Source organism: Schistocerca cancellata, chromosome 1, assembly GCF_023864275.1.
Source record: "Schistocerca cancellata isolate TAMUIC-IGC-003103 chromosome 1, iqSchCanc2.1, whole genome shotgun sequence".
Classification (NCBI taxonomy): Eukaryota; Metazoa; Arthropoda; class Insecta; order Orthoptera; family Acrididae; genus Schistocerca; species Schistocerca cancellata.
In genome coordinates this window covers 150,354,617-150,362,970 of record NC_064626.1, presented here as the reverse complement: position 1 = coordinate 150,362,970, position 8,354 = coordinate 150,354,617, and positions in this window count along the sequence as shown.

The following is an 8,354-nucleotide window of genomic DNA, read 5'->3' as shown; positions in this document are numbered from 1 at the left end:
CCCGGATGTCCCGATGCATACTGTTGAGGAGGCGCTTGGTGTCGGCATTTCTTGTCCTCTGCCACTCCCGGTAGACCCGGTTTTTCCAGTGATGGCCGCAAGGATGTCCGGCGGCAGCTGTTGGGAGTAGTCAGGCGGACTGCGTGGTCGGGGCGACGATGCTATGTTGGCGGCGTCGACCGTGGTTGCCGAGAAGTGCTGAAGTGCTGCGTCCGCTCCAGCTTCCGCAGGGGGCGGCGCGGCGGCGAGTGAGTCCGTCACAGCTGCTTGAAACCTGTCCCAGTCGATGCCAGCAAGTGAGATGCCTCTCCTGGGTTGTTGTAGGGCGTCTAGGTCTATATCAAAAACCACTGGGACATGATCAGAAGACAGTGCCGTCCTCTTCATGGCAGTTATCAGATGAGGGATGCCCTTGATGACCGCGATGTTGATTATATCCGGGAGGCCACGGGCAGGGAAGATAGTCACGTCGTATGGCCCCACCAAAAGCGCATGGTGACGTTCCGATACCCGGATCCTGGAGTTCTAGGAGACATGTTTACTATTGAGGTCCCTGGCGACTAACACCTGCGCCCTCAAGGAGAGCAGAGCATCGATGTCAGCAGGATCCAATGACGAGACGGCGGTCGATAGGCAGCGACGAACGTAATGGCGCCCGCCGAGCTATGAATGACGACACCAGTGGCCTGCAGCATTGCCAGTGGTGGAAGTTGTATCACGTGATGAGGAATGCCATTGCGGACGTAAACGGCTGTCCCACCACCCACCGTCAGTCGATCGGTGCGATAGCTGGAGTAGTTTGCCGCCCTGACGTCGACCCCAGGCTTCAGGTGGGTTTCGTTGATAAGGCAGACATCGACGGCTTCGTCTCGAAGATATTGGCGAAGTTCGCGGGCTTCAGTGCAGACGCCATTGGCATTCCATGCGACGACCGTGAGCCCTCTAACGCTGCCCATGGTGCAGCTGGTAAGTGTTGACAGCGGTCGGGGCCGGAGCGGCCATCGGCACTGCAGCGGTGAGTTGTTGCGGCAGGACTTCGATGAACTTCGTGGCACTGGTCACCAGGGCAGTGAGCTGCACGACGAGGCTGGCCAGGTCAGCGGTGGAGGCAGCAGGCGCGGCCCCGTCGCTGGAAGGGGGAGGCGTGGCTGCTTCACTGTTAGAGTCCACCTGGGGCTGCCCGACTGACGGTGCCGAACGCTGGGTACCCACAGGGCGTCGACCCCCGCGCCGGCGGTTTGCGGGGCGCAGTCCGGCTGATGTCCTGGGAGAGGCAGCTCCCGGCTCCATCAACAGCAGCTGGGGTGGAGGGGGAGGAGCCTCATGTGTTAGCACGGCCTCGGATGCGGCGGGAGCAGGAGCGGCAGACGCTGTCGGGATGGCGGAGGGCGCCCCTGATGCTGCCGCCGCGAAAGAGACACCGGGTCGACACGTTGCTGGCGTCTTTGGACGGGGCGCGGGTGTTTGGCCACGTTGGCGAGCGATGGCACGCTTCCACACCTCACACCCACGATAACTAGCCACGTGTGCACCGCCACAGAGTGCACATGTTAGCTTCTCTGTGGGCGGACGGGGGCACGCACGTGCTGCGTGGGCAGCGTCGCATTTAACGCATCTGTCCGGCATAGAGCAGTGGCGCGCGACGTGATTTGTCCCCTGGCAGCGAAAGCACTGCACTGGGCTTCTCCGGGAGCGAAGATCTTCGGTCCGAACCGGAACATTGGCGACCCGCGTCAATTGGTAGAGCTTGCGATTCTCTACGGTGTCCGAGCAGACGACCAGGAAGAGCGGCATATCATGGCGTGACTTAGGCGACTTCACGACTGCCCGGATGTAGAAGCCCAGGTCAGTGAGTTCACGATGCAGGTGATCGGCCTCCATGTTGAACAGGAGGTCGCGTATTACAATCTTCAAGACCTTGTCAGGTGCGGAAGCATGGATATAGAATGGGATACCACGCTCAGACGCCTCCTGAGTGACCCAGCGATAATCGTCAGCAGTGCAGAGTGTGACCCTGTACAGGTCACGCCCGGCAGGCTTCACGGTGTACATGGCCGTTGTCCAGCTGCGCAACAACTTCTGCAGTTCCCCATAGGGCGGCCGAAACTGGAGGACCACCGGCGGGAGATGGGAGTCTTTCTTCGGCGCAGCATCGCGCGGCAGTCGTTCCTGTTCAGCGAGCAGGTCGAATGAGTTGGCGACGGCAGTTGGAAGCGTCGTCAATGACTGCATGCATCTTGCAGTTCGCCAGGCCGAGACAAAACCGTGGGCGTCAGGGGCGAAATCTTGCTAGGCCCTCTTCTCGATCGGCGAGCTGCATCCGCGGACGTCGCGGCTGTTGCCCTCCTCTGTTTCCCGCTTCGTCCGTGTGGATGAGGCGCGGTGGAGGTCTCATCTTCAGAATCGGGGAGCGGAGCAGACAGCTCTGTCTTCAAGGTTTCCGTAGCTGTGTCCACCAAATCCATAGCCATACCACTGGTCGTCGTAAGTGGGGGGCCAGATGGGACCGCCGACGGAGCAAGTGCGGCCGGACGGCGATCTGCGACACCCTTCGCGTCGCAAGCAAGCACAGGTACGTCCTTCCCGCGGCTTACATCTCAGCGACTCGCATAGTGTCGTTTCTGCATTGGCTGCTTGCTGGACTGGGTCGTATATTTATGCCTGCCCGGTGCCTGGTGTTCTGTTTGCCTTTCCCTAGTCAGTCCGCGCCCGCGAGTCGCGCTATCCTGCCTCTCTAGGTGTTACCTATTCCGTACGCGCCCACTCTGGTCGCCTCCATCTGCGGTGGTGGCCTCCTGGTGTACCCTTTTCGGTCCGCGCCCGCGAGTGGCGCTCCCCTGCCGCTCAGGACGTTCCCTATTCCGTTCGCGCCCACTCTGGCCGCCTCCAACTGCGGTTGTGGCCTCCTGGTGTTCCCTTCTCGTTCAGCACCTGCGAGTGGCACTGTCCTGCCGCTCTGGACGTTCCCTATCGGGCGTCTACCCCTCTGTGTGGAAACATGCAGAGGTGGTGGCCATCCACAAAGCGAACAAGGACCCGCGTGACGCCGCCAATTATAGACCCATCAGTCTGCTACTGGCTCTCTCCAAAGTGTTCGAGCACCTCTACGCCAGGCGCCCGCTTCGCCACGTGACAGCAGAAGGAGTGATACCGGACGAGCAGTTCGGCTCTGGAGGGGTCACTCCATGGTTCATCAGCTGATGTGGCTGGTGGAAGAGGTCATGCACGCCCTGGAGAGACGGGAATACCTTGGGGCGGTGTCTCCAGGGCATTCGACTCTGTGTCGCACGACGGGTCCCGACGTCGCATGGGGTCCTACTCTGATCGTATCTGCCCGACAGGATTTCCACGTCCGCCTGGATGAGGGGACGTCCACGTACCGACCCATCCGTGCTGGAGTGCCGCAGGGGTCCGTTCTCGGCCCCCTGCTCTATTCACTGCCGACGCTCCGCGCGTCGCGCCGGTGAAGTTGGCACTCTGCGCCGACGACACGGCGCTATTCGTGCGGAGTATCAAGGCAGTCGAGATGCGCCGCCTGCTCCAGCGTAAATGTGGAGCCCTCGGTGCGTGGTCAACAAAGTGGCGCCTGAAGCAGAATGCGGCGAAGAGCCAGGCAGTGGTGTTCACGCGAAGATCACTGCCACCAGATCTTCCACCAGTCACCGTCATGGGAACCCCTGTCCCCTGGAGCAAGACTGGCCGCTACCTGGGAGTCATTCTCGATCAGAAGCTAATCTGGAAAGCCCGCGTCGAGGACGTCAGGGGCAGAGCAATCAGGCGCCTACGCGTTCAGTACCCTCTGCTCAACCCGTCGTCTGCCTTGCCTCCCCACCACGTCACCACGCTGTAACTCGCGCTGATTCGTCCAGTGCTGGAATATGCGGCCGTGGTGTGGGGCAACGGGGCCGACACACACATCAACAAACTGCAAAAGCTGCAGAACAGGACGCTCAAGCTCGCTCTGCAGGTACCGAGGCTCTATTCGACCTTCCTCCACGACATTTTAAACAATCGGCGTGGGTCTTCTACGAGCGGGCCGTACGGTCCGACCATAGGCACATTAGGGACTTGGGCCATCCTAATCACCACAGGCCAACCACGCGTTGGCCTGACCTGCTACGAGAACAATCTCTCGCGACAGCAAAAGTACAACTCCCTCTCCCCGAAAAAACCTCAGGCCAATTCGGACCATGAGGAAGCCACTCCACAAATATAGGATTATGCAGGAATAGCAGTATATGCTTGTCCTGCTCCCATCACGAGTCAGGGCAGACAGTGACAGGACGTTCCCTATTCCGAACGCGCCCGCTCTGGCCACCTCAGACTGCAATTGAAGCTTCCTGGTGTTCCCTTCTTGGTTCTTGCCTGCAGTGTGGCAGTGTGCGGATGTCTGAGGCTCGTTGTTAGTGTTGGAAACATATTTTCTATGGTATTGCTTCAGCAGTTCAAATGCCGGGTTCCATGCAGTGCTTAGCTGGTATCCTGCTTCCCGGTTAATCAGGTTTTGTGCCATCTTTATTTCTATAGATTCAGTGATGACTCTATCCCAGAACCTGGCGGTCTGGAACATGACCTTGGTGTTCTTATAATCCATGGAATGTTCCAACTCTAGGCAGTGTTCTGCTATTGCTGATTTTGTGGCCTGCCTTAGCCTCATATATCACTGGTGTTCCTTACAACTGATTTCCACCATTCTAGTCGTTTGGCCAATATAGGACATACCGCATTCACAAGGAATATTGTAAATGCCATGCTTCCTTAAGACCAGATCATCTTTGACTGTTCCAAGTAATACCCTGATTTTGCTAGGTGGGCAGAAGACACTCTTGATGTTACGTTTCATTAGTATTCTGCTGATCTTGGCAGAAACAGGCCCAGCATGCGGTAAAAATGCCAGATTCTTGATTTCTTCCTCTTGCTCGTTCTCCGGTCTATCCTGACGTCTGGCGGGATGTAGAGCTCTGTGGATGTCCCTGGATGAGAATCCGTTGTTAGCAAACACCTTTTGTAGATGTTCAAGTTCCCCTGCCAGGCTGTCAGAGACAGACTGTGTCTTGGCTCAGTGTACGAGTGTTCTAAGCACCCCGGTCTATTGTGCTGGGTGGTGGCAGCTGTCGGCCTGTAGGTATAAGTCTGTGTGTGTTGGCTTTCGGTACACACTGTGGCTGAAGTTCACCAGGACATCCAGAAACGGAAGCTGACCGTCCTTTTCTAGCTCTATGGTGAATTTAATATTCGGATGCCTTGAGTTCAGGTGGTCCAAGAAGTCTTCCAGTTTTTCGCGACCGTGGAGCCAAATGACAAATGTGTCATCAACATATCTCAGGAAGCATGTTGGCTGGTAAGTGGCAGTTGTAAGATCCTCGTCCTCGAACTTCTCCATAAACAGGTTGGCCACTACTGGTGACAAGGGGCTACCCATCGCCACCCCTTCAGTCTGTTCATAGAATTGACCTCCACATAGGAAGTAAGTCGATGTTAGAATATGCTTAAACAGATCCAGCACAGCTCCGTCAAACTTCTCACTGATTAAGTCAAGCGTGTCCTTAAGGGGCACTCTGGTGAACACGGACACCACGTCAAAACTGATCATTAAGTCTGCATCTGAGAAACGTAGGTTTTTAAGACATTCCACAAAGTCCCGTGAGAAATTACGTCACAAGACTCTACGGGGAGTAAATGTGCTGGAATATGAAGAAACTGGACAAGCTGGACAACGCAAAGAGAGGATGGTGGGCTCACTCAACTTCCTCCTCAGGTGCAGAGATGGAGATGTGGTGCCTGTATTTGCCAAAATCAAACACCATATTACGTCTAGTGCGGCCAACAGGATATAGCACCGAGCCAGCATCGCTCTGGTGAGAGAAAAAGTCCGTGACATCCGCCATAAACTTGATGTCACGTCCAGGGAGCTGTTACATCCACATCTGTACATGGCTGCCAAACTAGCGCAAGAGGATTGGGACAGAATTGATGGAGTGTCCTGGTCACTAGCAGCATGCATTAAGAACAATGCTACAGCCCGACAATTGGCAAAATTTGATCGCCTGAGCAGCAGAGTGCAACAAAATCATGACACTCGCAAGGTTGTAAATTTGAGTGACAGATCACTGGATGAAGCTACTCTGAAAGTTCTTGGCAGGGGCCTAAATTTCGCTGTCACTCCTAGAGATCTACCGGCAGCCAATTTCATCAGCTCTGTGGAACAAGTCGTCAACACACTACCCTCAGGTACGGCTGAAGAGATTCGGAGAGAGACGTGCAGAGACCTTACCAGAGCCAGGCCGCCTAAGTCTAACATCTCAAGAGACGAGAGGATGGCCCTCAGGAGATTACGAGAAGATGACGACATAGTGGTATTACCAGCAGACAAAGGGAACTCCACAGCCATACTGCAGAAAGGTGACTATGACCTGAAGATCTGGCGACTTCTGGAGGACCCAGCTTACAAACCACTAGAGCAGGGTCCAACTGACAGGGTGGACAGAAAAACCAAGACTCTGCTGAAGGAAACAGGCTGGCCTGAGAAAGTTATCAAACAACTGAAATCCAAGGCACCAGTACCTCCCAGACTCTATGGACTACCTAAAATCCACAACGACCCATTGTGAGCAATATTGGGGCAGCCACCTACCAAGCTGAAACATATCTCAAGAAAATGTTGGCACCATATGTGGGGAAGTGTGCACACCACATCCGCAACTCACGGGACTTTGTGGAATGTCTTAAAAACCTACGTTTCTCAGATGCAGACTTAATGGTCAGTTTTGAAGTGGTGTCCCTGTTCACCAGAGTGCCCTTAAGGACATGCTTGACTTAATCAGTGACAAGATTGATGGAGCTGTGCTGGATCTGTTTAAGCATATTCTAACATCGACTTACTTCCTATGTGGAGGTCAATTCTATGAACAGACTGAAGGGGTGGCGAGGGGTAGCCCCTTGTCACCAGTAGTGGCCAACCTGTTTATGGAGAAGTTCGAGGACGAGTCTCTTTGCAATGCCACTTACCAGCCAACATGCTTCCAGAGATACGTTGATGACACACTTGTCATTTGGCCCCATGGTCGCGAAAAACTGGAAGACTTCCTGTACCACCTGAATTCAAGGCATTTGAATATTAAATTCACCATAGAGCTAGAAAAGGACGGTCAGCTTCCGTTTCTGGATGTCCTGGTGAAGAAGCAGGCGGATGGCACCTTCATCCACAGTGTGTACCGAAAGCCAACACACACAGACTTATACCTACAGGCCGACAGCTGCCACCACCCAGCACAAAAGACCGGGGTGCTTAGAACACTCGTACACTGAGCCAAGACACAGTCTGTCTCTGACAGCCTGGCAGGGGAACTTGAACATCTACAAAAAGTGTTTGCTAACAACGGATTCTCATCCAGGGACATCTGCAGAGCTCTACATACCACCAGACGTCAGGATACACCGGAGAACGAGCAAGAAGAAGAAATCAAGAAGCTGGCATTTTTACCGTATTCCGGGCCTGTTTCTGCCAAGATCAGCAGAATACTAATGAAACATAACATCAAGAGTGTCTTCTGCCCACCTAGCAAAATCGGGGTGTTACTTGGAACAGTCAAAGATGATCTGGTCTTAAGGAAGCCTGGCATTTACAATATTCCTTGTGATCGCGGTATGTCCTACATTGGCTAAACGACTAGATCAGTGGAAATCAGATGTAAGGAACACCAGTGACATACCAGGCTAAGGCAGGCAACAAAATCAGGAATAGCAGAACACTGCCTAGAGTTGGAACATTCCATGTATTATGAGAACAACAAGCTCATGGTCCAGACCCCCAGGTTCTGGGATAGAGTCATCACTGAATCTATAGAGATATAGATGGCACATAACCTGATTAACTGGTAAGCAGGATACCAGCTAAGCACTGCATGGAACCCGGTATTTGAACTGCTGAAGCAATACCGGAGAAAATATGTTTCCAACACCAACAACGAGCCTCAGACATCCGCACACTGTGGGCACGAACCAAGAACGGAACACCAGGAAGCGTCAGCCGCAGTCGGAGGCGGCCAGAGCGGTCGCGGACGGAATAGGGAACGTCCAGAGCGGCAGGGGAGCGCCACTTGCGGGTGAGGACCGAGAAGGGAACACCAGGAGGACACCACCGCAGTTTGAGGTGGCCAGAGCGGGCGCGGACGGAATAGGGAACGTCCAGAGTGGCAGGGGGGCGCCACTCACGGGCGCGGACCGAGAAGGCAACACCACGAGGCCACGACCGCAGTTGGAGGTGGCCAGAGTGACCGCGGACGGAATAGGGAACACCTAGAGCGGCAGGATAGCTTGACTCGCGGGCGCGGATCAACTAGGGAACGGCAAAC